Below are 13,693 nucleotides of genomic sequence, written 5' to 3'. Positions count from 1 at the left end.
ACACAGTATGATGCCCCCACAGTCCCCACACACATTATAAAGCCCCACAGTCCCCTTACACATCATGCTGACCCCCACACAGTATGATGCCCCCACAGCGACCCCTCCACACAGTATGATGCCCCATGATGACCCCTCAGCACAGTATCTTGCTACACACTGCCCCATCTCCTTGTTTTGGTGGCAAGTACAAGGTTTTTTCCACAACTCGCATTTACATGCTGCCAAAAAATCCGCTGGAAATCCGCAGCGATATCCATGACAAACTTGTAGGTAATGTGACGCCTCTACTCAGAAAGCCCGTGTTTTATCCTGGGTGTTGGGGGACTCGGTGTCAGGCCCTGTGTTGAAGAGATGGGATGCAGCCTTGGCCCGGGCCCGACCCGTGCTCAGGGCCGTCACATTAGAAAGAGATGGTGTGGGCTTGTCCGGGTTGAGTGGCTGATTAACGACTACGCCACCTGTGGTGTCTGGTGAAGGGTCACCAGCGCCGCTACAGCCCGCTGAGGCCTGATGTCATGGCGGCTAAAGTTCTCACTGCTCCCCACAGGCGGAGCAAGGCCTCAGGGCAGGCAAGACAGGATGAAGGGGGGTAGTAGTAGCGCGGGGAGTACGGGCACCGCGTCGCATGGTATGGCGTGTAATGAACAGTCAGGAGGCCATAGGGGTGAACTTCCAAGGCTTTACTCACTCAGAGATGTTAGCGGGAAGGCGACTCCCTGCTCCTCGCGGAGTCCTGTGGCCACCAGGGACGGGGGTCCGACTACCTCCAAGGAAGTCCAGTGTTCGGTAGCGACCCTACACCAGAGTGTTCCTGCACTACAGACTTCACCCTTTCCCGTCTGTGCGTGTGTAGATAGGCCGGGTCTCCCTCTGAGCTCCTCTCAGGTGTAGGGCTCGGGTGGCAATTCCTCTCCATCCGACGCCCGGCGGGATCCTCAGGGCCTAACCGGGCTTTCCCGTCCTGGACGTAGAGTACAAGGTCGGGTGTCGGGGGCCGGTACCCCTTTTGCAGCCGGAATTCCTCTGAATAGATAAGGTAGGCGAGGACAGGTGGCGTGCTCCGCTCCATCTGCATCCTCCCCGGGACCCATTTGCTAGGGAGCCACACTCTAAAGCTCCCGGGCCTTCTTGATCCTGGTCCTCGGCCGGGTTGAGACATTACTTGTCTGCAACCTACCTCTCATCCCAAGGCCAGGGTACGAGGGCTGTGTCCCATGCCGGTGCAGGTCCACACAGGATCTGCGCTCCTGGAGGGAAGTCACATTACACACAGTATTTTGACAGCACAGTGACAGCCGACAGACTAGCAAAGGCTAGACTGATGAACCACAGAAGAACCAAAGGACCAACGAACGAACTAAGATCAAAGATGGCATACTATTAAATATCAAATTAGAAGTGTAACTAACTAACTGTTCCTCCACCCACACCCACTAACTGGTTCCTACCACTTTGTGTTCCCCAGTCTCCCTGTAACCAGGGGAGCAGCACCTAGTGCATACTAGCTCCCTCTGGTGGAAATATGGTGTTGGATGCAAAAGGAGGTCACTACCATCACACCGGCCTTACCTCAGAGGAGGAACACCACACTCCATTGAAGAAGTGCAGCATTCCTGTGGCGGTCGAACCCTCAGGGGCGCCACAGTAACACATGCAAATTTTGACGTAGATTTGCAGCGAAGTCCACAATGGAAAATGTGAATGTACATAATGACAGATTTAGACCTCCACTGATGGCACCTTCAGACATATCATTTTCTGACTCATTTTGTCTGATGATCTCACGAGCATGGGGCTGATCTAGGCCCAGCGTCTGACCTGACCAGAGCTTTTATATCATGAAGTCGCTCATGTTTGCTAGCTCTCTCAAAACTTCCAGGTGGCTTTCAGAAAAAGGAACACCAGCATTCTGCCATGGTGTAGCTATATGCTTTATGGAAGCAGCAATGGTGACACATCTTACTAATTCTTAACGGGGTATTCCCATCTTAGAAATTGGTGGCGTATCACTTTATGATCTGCAGAGGTCTGACCTCTGGGACTTCCACCGATCCTGACAAAAAAGGGGCTGCAGCACTAATGTAGTCTTGCACCCCCTTCCATATTTTCTCACCTGGCAATTTTAATGAATGGGGCTGTGCTACAGTTCCCTCTGCCCAGATTATGGCCAGGTCGCCTCTGTGCAGAGAAAAGCAGGAAAGGCGGCACAGCGCTAAATGACAGAATTTTATGCCATCATTTTATAAGGTGGGATTTTCTCTTTTTAGAAAATCCATCACTTGCAAAGATGGGAACAAAACAATAGAGAATTATTAATTTAAAGTTGTCTGTTTCCTTAAAGGGCCGGTATGTAACACAACTTCTGATCTTCTGCATGAAAGCATGGAATAGCACAACAAGGCAAAACATGGCAATTTTGTTGGAAAGGGCTATTTAAGTGCTCCCATAGTTTTCGGTAAATTAGCTCCCTTTTCCTGTGAATCTTGTGTATTTCCTTGTGATTCTCCTTGAGATGGTTCTACTTATTCATTGGAGTCCAGCTGTGTTTAATTAAACTGATAGGACTTGATTTAGAAAGGCACACACCTGTCTATATAAGACCTCACAGCTCACAGTGCATGTCAGACCAAATGAGAATCATGAGCTCAAAGGAACTGCCCAAGGAGCTCAGAGTCAGAATTGAGGCAAGGCACAGATCTGGCCAAGGTTACAAAATAATTTCTGCATTACTCAAGGTTCCTAAGAGCACAGTGGCCTCCATAATCCTTAAATGGAAGAAGTTTGGGACCACCAGAAGTCTTCCTAGACCTGGCCGTCCAGCCAAACTGAGCAATCGTGGGAGAAGAGCCTTTGTGAGAGAGGTAAAGAAGAACCCCAAGATCACTGTGGCTGAGCTCCAGAGATGCAGTAGAGACATGGGAGAAAGTTCCACAAAGTCAACTATCACTGCAGCCCGCCACCAGTCGGGCCTTTATGGCAGAGTGGCCCGACGGAAGCCTCTCCTCAGTGCAAGACATATGAAAGCCTGCATAGAGTTTGCTCAAAAACACATGAAGGACCCCCAGACTATGAGAAATAAGATTCTCTGGTCTGATGAGATGAAGATAGAACTTTTTGGTGATAATTCTAAGCGGTATGTGTAGAGAAAACCAGGCACTGCTCATCACCTGCTCAATACAATACCAACAGTGAAACATGGTGGTGGCAGCATCATGCTATGGGGGGACAGGACGACTGGTTGCAATTGAAGGAAACATGAATGCAGCCAAGTACAGAGATATCCTGGATAAAAACCTCTTCCAGAGTGCTCTGGACCTCTGACTTGGCCGAAGGTTCACCTTCCAACAAGACAATGACCCTAAGCACACTGCTAAAATAACAAAGGAGTGGCTTCAGAACAACTCTGTGACCATTCTTGACTGGCCCAGCCAGAGCCCTGACCTAAACCCAATTGAGCATTTCTGGAGAGACCTGAAAATGGCTGTCCACCAACGTTCACCATCCAACCTGACCGAACTGGAGAGGATCTACAAGGAAGAATGGCAGAGAATCCCCAAATCCAGGTGTGAAAAACTTGTTGCATCATTCCCAAGAAGACTCATGGCTGTACTAGCTTAAGAGGGGGCTTCTACTCAATACTGAGAAAAGGGTCTGAATACTTATGACTGTATGATATTTCAGTTTATCTTTTTTAATAAATTTGCAAAAATTTCTACATTTCTGTTTTTTTTTCAGTCAAGATGAGGTGCAGAGTGTACTTTAATGAGAAAAAAAATGAACTTTTTAGAATTTACACACCTTTCCCATGTCTGGGCTCTGCTCCCTACACCCCTTTTTGCAAAACTTTCTTGTGCTCCACGTTGGGCTTTGCAAGTAGCCCAGTGTGCTCCCATATGTTGAACTTCCTAGGCCTATATAAGGCCTCCCAATACACACCTGTGTCTTAGTATCAAGACTTTCTAGTAAGACTTTAATGTTCCTAAATCCTGTCTGCCTTCGGCCTTCAGTATCTCTGCAACCTGTCTACGGTCTCCAAGATGTCTCCTGGCTGTCTGCAGCTTCCAGTCCCTTAGTCTCCTGTCTACCTGCATTCTCCAGTACCTCCACTATCAGTCTACCGCGTGCCTCATCTGCCTGCTGCACCGATATTCGAGGTCCGTCTGACCACCCGAACCTTGGGCTTGAGGGATTCACCTTACCAGGTGAGCCTAACAGTAGCTAGGCATGCAAAACACTTGAAATACTGCACAGTCGATTTAATGGGTCCTGAAAACCTATTCCTCCCCAACTTTAACAATAATGTGCATCTCTTTTAATGCTGCCAGTGCCTTATTCTAACTGAGAGCACAGCAAGTGTGAGGTTAATCAAATACAGTTTTGGTTCCACTGATGAGGTGTGAATTGTGCAAAGGTGTCGTTATGATTGATGTGCATGCAAAACCAGGAGGGGGTAATTAATTAGCGTTTCCCACCAGTATGGGGTCAGTCTGTGGAATGGTGCTAAGGGGCTGTGTAACATCTGGTACAAGGAAAAGAGAGTGGAGCTGCTGTAGCCACCAGTTTGAGATTATTCCGCAAGTTTCCTGGACATTGGATTGAATAGCCCATCAAGTTAGGTCCAAGTAAATTGACAATGAGAGGGTGAATGTAGGTGTATCTATGCTTTCTACCTGTAGTGGCTTCCAAAAATAAGCCACTACAAGTGCAAGTGGGCAACTGTGAAGACGAGTGCCTAGCGTACAGTGCTAGCGACCAGGAGGGGAACCATCTAGTTGTGCGAGTGGACACTGTGAAGATGAGGGCATAAAATACAGTGCTAGTGACCAGAAGAGTAACCGTCCGGTTGTGCGTGAAGACAAGGGTCTGAAGTACAGTGCTAGTGATCACAAGGGGAACCGTCCGGATGTACGAGTGGCTACTGTGAAGACGAGAGCCTGAAATACAGCGCCAGTGACCTGGAGGAGAATCATCCAGTTGTCTAAGATGGCACTTTGAAGACCAGGGCCTGAAATACAGCGCCAGTGACCAGAAGGAGAACCATTCAGTTGTGTAAATGGGTACTTTGAAGACGAGGGCCTGAAACACAGCAGTAGTAACCAGGAGGGAACCTGTCCAGTTGTGCAAGTGGGAACTGTGAAGATGAGGGTCTGAAGTACAGTGCTAGTGACCAGGAGGGACCATCTGGTTGTGCAAGTGGGTACTGTGAGAACAAGAGCCTGGAATACAGTGAGAGTGGTGCGGAAGCCTTCTGGTGTGACTGTGAGTCTCCGAGAGAGAAACCTGCCTAAAATGTGAGCCTTTCAATGAGGCGATTGCAAATATATTGAGTGCAAAGAAGGTCCAAGGTCAGCTTACAGAGTGGCGAGTCCACATTGCTTGTGTAAAGTTACTACTGTAATTCAGCGTTCCAGCTACAAGTGTCTCCATATTGAAAGTTGGCAGTAAAGATTCTATATTATCTCATTCCTGTCAAGTTGGTCTCTTGTTGGAGAGCCAAGTATATGCACAGTCCACATGGCTGAGGGCGCAAAAGCTGTGGGCCGTCTCTTACATGATGAATATTTAATATATATAGGAGTGTGCCGAATCTCTCCCAACAGCAAATATCGAAGGAAAGGAGGATCAACATGGTGGATACCAACATACTCGATGCATTGCTCTCATGAGAGATTTTCCGTTGCCAGAGGAGTCTTTCTCTTGACAAAACATGTATCCTGGACCAAGTCAAGCATGCGTATGTACATAAGGTTCTGGAGGAATAGCTTTTGGTTAAACGCTTGTTTGGATAACAGTTATTTAAAGGATATGGTCACATTAAAGCCTGACATTAGGACAATAGGTCAATAGGAGAATAGCTATGGGGAAATCAACAATGAAGTCACTGGACAAGGTCCTCAAATCGAGGAACATTTCACTGGTGACGAAGACACGGCTCGTACATAGTTTGTTTTTTTCTGTAGTAACATATGCACACGAAATCTGGACGATAAAGAAACAAGACAGAAGAAGAATCGTTGCCTTCGAATTTTGTTGCTGGAGATGGATGTTATCAATACCATGGATGGCAAAGAGAACAAACAAATCAATCTTGGAACAAATCAAGCCAGACATGTCACTCGAATGAAGGACCGCCAAGCTACAACTTGCCTACTTTGGACACATCATACGAAGAGAGCAATTACAGGAGAAGAACTTCATTGTCGGAAGAATAGAAGGAACAAGTTGAAACGGAAGACCAACAACCCGATGGTTTGATACAATCAGTATAGTGGCGGAGATGACCCTTGTGGACCTATGTAGGCTTGCACAAGATTGTTCTTCCTACAAATCGTTCATCCATCAAGTCACCATGGCTTGAGATTGAGATGAAGGCCATTAAAATAATAATAATAATAATAATAAAGTTGGACAAGAACTTTGTGTGTTCATCTGGCTCAGCCAAGCATGTGCAAGTACCTCGGAGTCGGGAGCAATAGTTGTCCTGTATCTCAATGCTACTGATCACCTATATTATGTGATATGTATACAGATACCCTAAGGCGGCTTTCCGGCCGTCGTCTAGACTGCAGAACCTGATGTTGGCCTTTTGAAGTAGTATTGGGATGGGGGGTGGGTCCTTTCAGGTGAATTCCAGGTGTCCCGGTGGTGTCTGGACTGCATCCTTCGAGGGTTAGAGAAGAAGAATAAACTTTACCTGTCGTCTCATCACTAGACAAACAGCCCTCATGTTCTAATAACATGGCTCCTAATGACTTCTCATGAATCTACAAGCAGAATAAACTCCTCGTGACTACCCGACACAGGCACATTGCCGTGTTCACAGCAGCAGGTTTTATTGTGCCAACACTGCCGTCACCCGATGACAACACTCACTCCACATGAACAAACTGATTATTTAATGTGAGGCCATCTCACACGCCTTGTCACATGGAGATACTCACTGTACCATGATGGAGTACGCTCACTGAACAATGCATCCATCAACAGGTATACACCTCAACTAGATTGTTCAGAGTTGGCATGAACATAGACTTACAGGGCCTTATAAATTGTCCCACAGAGAAGCTGATCGTTGCTCCATTACATACATAGCTGTATGGATTCAGAACGATCATTATAGGGGTTTTCCATTTTTAACACTTTTCAACTTTGAACAAAATGGACCCCAATCACTTGCAGTTATGTAAAATAACAAAGCCAGATAGTACTCGCCCTACTGGAGTCCGACACTCTGACGATGTAGACGGCACGAGCTGCTGAGCTCAGTGATTGGCTGCAGTGCTGTAGACTTGACGTCACCACTACAGTCAAACCACAGAGACGGAGCATTGGTGGAGAGCCGGGCCTGGGGAGGATGATTACTATCTCGCTTTGTTATTTTACATACCTGCAAGCACTAGGGGTTCACTCTATTGAAAATGGAAAACCCCTTTAACAGGATCAGTCAGTCCCTATACAGCATGCTTCTTGTTGGATGAATATTTCCTGGGGCCAACAAAAATTATTTGATGGCCCGCATGAACAATCCAACCAAACAACCAAGTAATTTGCTTATTCATGGACTGATCAGCGCCATGTTTATATAAGACGATCATTGGGAACAGGAGTAGATGGACCTCAGATTTGTGAAACGTGGACTGTGCTAGGAAAGGATTACCCAGCCTGACCGCCATGTCTCCTGCCTCATTGGTGCCTAATGACTCCCATACACATTAGACTAATGTTGGCTGAAGCCGCCAATATTGACGGGTTCAGGCGAAGGTATAAAGTGTACAGGGGCACCGGACAACCGATGGTCAGGGAAGATGTCGATCGTGCATATCCAATTTCAAACTGCCGATCATATTGGCCTCCCGGAAATATGCCGATGGCCGATATGTCAGTCAACGGCCATCCCATAATACACAGGAGCGCGAGATCGAGCGAGTGCTCCTGTGTATGTCAGAGTCAGCTGAGATCTAATATGTATGGTCAACCTTAAGACCCCCATACACTTTAGACTAATGTTGACTAGACACACCGATATTTACTGGTTTGACCAACGGCCTAATGTGTATAGGGGCGTCGGCCGACTGATCGTCAATAGAGTTGTTGATCAGATATGTCCAATTTCGGAGTGCCGATCATATTGTTCTCCCAGATATATGCCACGGGCCTGCTTTCTCATAGAGAGCACAGGAGCGCTCAGCCAAGTGAGCGCTCGTGTATGGCAGAGTTGGCTCTCCACCGACAGCCATCTAGTGTGTATTGCTAGCTTTAAGGTGCCATTACACGTTCAGATTTCTGACCAATTTCAGTGCAATCAAACCAAAATTGGTGTGTATAGGTGGCCATTTGATCTGATTTCAATTTTTCTTATTTACAAAATAATTGATCTGACGTGCTTAATCAATCAAATACAATGATTGTAGAGTGTAAGGACACATCTGAAAGACAATCCCACCTTGGGGAATAAAAAGGTTTTATTTTAGGACTATTACAGTAGATGACGAGGACGAGAATCTCTGTTGGTGTAAATGGTTCAGATCTATTATATCATCTATGAACATGCATTTACGCACGCAGATTTCGGTCCAATCAGACTCGTCTTATACATGATGAAATTCATCTGATTTAAGCTGGATTTAGCTTGCACGATTATTCGGAAAGAATCCTAGGAAGGCAGGTTTCCTAATAATCGTCCATTGTAAACAACCAAAATGTTTAAATTATTTTTAAGCTTTCTTAAAAATTATCATTCTCAGCAGCACTTGGATAAAATTTAGACGGAGGGTACATTTTTCTTACATTTTCATGGCTTCAAGCTTCGTCCTCTACACAATTGACCTGAGAGAGGTAACCATTCCTGATACTGCTGTTACTAAATGTGGATAAGCAAAGTGAGTTTCTTTCTTCATTCAGTAAGAATACACAATGTTGAAATAATTCAGAAGTCCATATTTGTGGGTCTGGAGCCATAGCCTACAACTCACTGCGCTGAGACTTCTTTCAGCCATCAGGCAGGGAGCTGGTGCATTTTTTGGGAAGGTATCACAGTGCCCCTCTCAGGATGAAGCCCTCCAGCAGTAATTAGATAGATAGCTTCCTGTAGCTGAGGCCAGCCGGTGAAAGGTGGCTGAAAACAACCCAACCTGGTACCTGCAAGAGGCTGATTTAGGCCAAAAAGCTATGGCAATATTTTCAGACTATGACTTTGTGTAATAGAATCACTTTTTATGTTGTATGCGAGTCAGCATGGTACTTACAGGAAAGGGTTTACTTAACATTATTTGAGGCAGTTCAAAGTAATGATCAAAGTTTCTCAAAGAGGGTACAGACTTAAGGGATAAACTTTGGATAATGGCAAAGAGCCTGGTGGTTACACTTTAAGAGTGAAGCAGAGAGCTTGCTGGTTATATATCAATACTGAGACAGAGAGATTGCTGGTTATACATCAATACTGAGGCATAGAGCTTGGTGGTTATTCATCAATACTGAGGCAGAGAGCTTGCTGGTTATACATCAATACTGAGGCAGAGAGCTTGCTGGTTATACATCAATACTGAGGCATAGAGCTTGCTGGTTATACATCAATACTGAAGCATAGAGCTTGGTAGTTATATATCAATACTGAGGCAAAGAGCTTGGTAGTTATATATCAATACTGAGGCAGAGAGCTTGCTGGTTATACATCAATACTGAGGCATAGAGCTTGGTAGTTATATATCAATACTGAGGCAGAGAGCTTGCTGGTTATACATCAATACTGAAGCATAGAGCTTGGTGGTTACACTTCAATATTGAGCCACAGAGCTTTGTTTTTATACATTAAGAATAAGTCACAGATGAGCTTTGTAGTTATACATCAATACTGAGGCTCAATGCTTGGTATATATCAATACTTAGGCACAGATCTTGTATGTACACTTAATGCTGAGGTACAGATCTTAGTGATTGTACAATTTAAAACTGTTGCACCAAGCTTGGTGATTATTAATCAGTAATAAGGCACAGAGCTTTCTGGTTATACATCAATATTGAGGCACAGAGCTTGGTGGTTACACTTTAGCACTGAGGTCTAGAGCTTGTTGGTTATGCATCAATACTGAGGCTCTCAAATTGGTGGTTATAGATCAGTGCTGAGGTTCAGAGTTTAGGAGGTATACTTCAACACTGAGTCACAAACCATTTGGTGGTTATAGATCAATACTGAGGCACAGAGCTTGATGGTTACACTTCAATACTGAAGTTCAGATCTTGGTGGTTATACAAGAATAATGATTATCTCGGCTTGGTGGTTATAGAATAGTACTGAGGTTTAGAGCTTGGTAGTTGTACTTCAACACTGAGGTACAGAGCTTGGTGATTATACATCAGTATTGAGGCTCAGTGCTTGGTGGTTCCAGTAAACAACTGGAACTTATGTTTCTTGACAAGATGGATAAGATCTAACAGCATCAGGTTCAGGACAGACAACTCAACATACTTTGTAGTTATGACAAAGTTTCTTTTACTAGGAAAAGTCCACAATGTTACATATTCTTTCAAGTCTCAATAGAACTCATCTGCTTCCACTGTCTCTAATCACCACCCCACTTTTTGCTGAACTCAACAGTCATTTCCAGGTCTCAGGCCACTTTAATTCTCCACGGGTCGTTAACTACTCACAGTCCATTTTCAGCCCTCTTACACACTCTACTTCTTTGGTTGGAAGGATAACCTCTTTGGCAGCTCTTTTTCTTTCTCTACTTCTTTAGCCATCTCCTTGTCACCCCAGGAGTCATCACTATTCCTTGAGGACATCAATTTTTCTAATTGTCTGGATTGCTTGCTGCATATAAAGGACACATCCTTGATGGAAGAAGGGACAGCTGGAAGATACAGTGTTTTGGGCACTGCCAGGTCCAGAGAAAAGTGGCCATTGGATTGAAACAGAGGGACTTTTTGACAACACGTTTCGGAGTTATTCCAACGCCGTATCTGATGAAGGAGTTGGAACAACTCCGAAACGCGTTGTCAACAAAGTCCCTCTGTTTCAATTCCCTGGTCACCTTGTTTCTGTGGTCTTGGCAGCGCTCAAAACACCGCATCTTCCAGATGTCTCTTCTATCAAGGTTTGTGCCTGACTTTTTTCAGGTTCGGCAGGTGGAGCATCATCCACGTCCTTACCCTACCTGGTGGGCATTTCCCTTGATTCCTCAGTTTTCAACTTTACCCCACTGGTTTAACACATGGAGCGGTCTTGTGTTTTTTCTTTTCATTTTCTTTACATACTTAGCATAAATTACGTGCAGTTTGGGTGCATTTTTATGCTTTTTTTGTGCTCAACAGGGAAAAAGTGCAGGAAAAATGCTGAAAAAATCGATGTGCTGTGTATTTTTAAAAAACGCAACACAAAAATTTCAGTGTGAATGACATTTTAGAAATCTCATTTATTTTGCTGTTTTTTTCTCCGCACTTAAAACGTGAGTAAAAACTGCATCAAAAGTGCTATGTGTGAACAAGCCATTACAGTTTAGATGCAAAGCAGCCCCTGATCTGCAGAATTTTTTTCATATATCGTTCAATCCCTGAATATCACTTTGCATACAATTGGCAAATCGGAGCAATCTGTACAATTTCTGCATGGACCAGCAGAGGGCTCCACACATGTGTTGTGTTTTATGCCGGCGTCCCGGACCCTGCGACGCCTTACCTCATTCTGGCCACAGCCCTGATATGTATGGTTTCAGGAACCTGGACTTCGCTTCATATTAATAATGTGCTTCTTGTTAATTATTTTATTGTTGGCTCCGGTTAGGTATTTTATCTTGTGTTCTGATATAATTGGTAATTACTTCGGAGAGAGATATGACTAAACGAGGTATTTGTTCTTGATACAAACTGGTTTTAGTTGGGTAAGAACATATGTATTTCGCACCTAGCCTGGAAATTCATAGGGTCTCGGCATGTCTCCTGAGGAATTTGCTAAACTATGATAGACATTTTTCCGACTCCTCCGAGGCAGCTTCTGTCACTGAGGACTATCTGTTCATTCATATATGGAAAATGTACAGTATGACCCATTTCATCCAGCCTCAACTAAACCTGTAAGTTCCAGGCTCTCGTTCAAACATTCTGCATTATCAGATAAACGTAAAATCTAAAGTGAGTGTAAACCCTCTAAATCTATTTTTTTTTATCTGAAAGCCCCCAAAACTTTATAGCAGTCAGATCTCTAAAGACCCTGCATATTGTTTAATGGTCCAACCCCTTGAAATGCTAACATTTTTGCAGCCCTGCAGCTCACCACTAGAGGGAGCAGTGCTGCATACAGTTTATACATGGAACTCAATGATAAAGCAGTATGCGGTAAGCTCCTGTGCTCCCTCTAGTAGTGACCGACAGAAGTTTGGAGCTTGGTATGGCGATCAATGTAAAATAAATATTCGAATATTAATTAGTACATGTTTTTAAAACTAAAGTTATATCTTTTGTTGAACCTTATTGATAGACATTTATTTAGGGTTAGAGATCCTACTAAAAAAAATGAAAATAATTATTAATATTAGGATATTGGACTGCAATGAATGATGTTCTGATATTTGTGTATTTAAAGCAGTTGTACCAAGATTGTATGTTCTCACCTATTCACCACTGAGGACCCCTCTGATCAGAAGCAGGAGGTCTCAAGTTCTCCATTTACATGGAGCCACACCCAAGCATGGGCACCCACAGGTTTTAAATGGGGGCTCCATTTAAAATCTATGGGACAGGTGGAGATCATCTAGGCTGTGTACTCAGTTAGACATTGAATGGACCTCCATTCTCCTGATCCGTGGAGGTCCCAGTGGTGGATTTCAGTCTTGGTATAACTACTTTGAGTGTTCACTTACAGAGGTGCTATCTGGTCAATGCCAACATATTTGAGTAAGGCTCTGTTCACATCTAGATCCGTCACACCACCTCAGCCAACAGATCCCGCTGACTTTTAATGGGGTCTGTTGGGATTTGTTTTATAATGGGATCCGTTGGGTTTCATAGTGCTGCATGTAGCGCTATTTCTTTCATCAAAGACGACATAACCTGCTATAGAGGCCCTTAAAGAAAACCGGTCACTTGTCATAAATATGTATTTTTTACCTGGTGTAAATGCCGCTGTTCTCCTGAATCAGGCGATGTTTTTCCTTTGTTCCTGCTCCTCTCCGTTCCTGAGATATGGTCCTCTTTCCTGTATATAAATCTAGTCTTAATAGCCAACTGGGCACAATACTCAAGAAGACGTTCACAGAGATGAGTTGATGGCCACATCCACTTGGCTAAAAAGACTAGATTTATAAACCGGGAAGAGGAGGCCATATCTCAGGAACGGAGAGGAGCAGGAACAAAGGAGAAATGTCGCTGGATTCAGGAGAAAAGCGGCATTTACACCAGGTAAAAAATACATATTTATGGCAAGTGACAGGTCCTCTTTAATGCAGCCTCCAACAAAGATGTGAACTGAGCCTTACAGTTTTGCCTTCGGGGAGGCAGCAGAAACTTCTGATCTAATCATTTTTGACATGTATAATTGGCCGAATTGTGGTTTTTCAGCCTAACAAGAAAAGCTGGTGTGAAAGTTATCTGGTCACCGGGTAATATGTAAATACAGCTCTAAGTTTTCTCTTCAGCGAAGGGTGAAAAATCGTTTCTCCACAGTAAACAAGATTATCTCCTCTCCCTGGGAAAAAAA

The 13,693-nt window shown here is 44.4% G+C and overlaps 1 protein-coding gene across 4 annotated transcripts in view; it reads left to right on the top strand.

Annotated features, from left to right (window-relative positions):
• The window catches only part of ACTMAP (actin maturation protease), a 421,926-nt gene that overhangs the window by 39,487 nt on the left and 368,746 nt on the right, over positions 1-13,693 (top strand). The window contains exon 1 of one of the 4 annotated variants that reach the window (XM_073641498.1): positions 11,900-12,071. The exons of the other annotated variants lie outside the window; for them this stretch is intronic. The gene's annotated coding sequence lies outside the window, so the exon portion shown is untranslated. Of the gene's footprint in view, positions 1-11,899; positions 12,072-13,693 lie in introns of those variants that run through there. 4 annotated transcript variants of the gene reach the window in all.

Source organism: Phyllobates terribilis, unplaced genomic scaffold (genome assembly GCF_046119375.1).
Source record: "Phyllobates terribilis strain yellow unplaced genomic scaffold, ASM4611937v1 Scaffold_7__3_contigs__length_470593459, whole genome shotgun sequence".
NCBI lineage: Eukaryota > Metazoa > Chordata > Amphibia > Anura > Dendrobatidae > Phyllobates > Phyllobates terribilis.
This window is presented reverse-complemented; position numbering and strand designations above follow the sequence as displayed.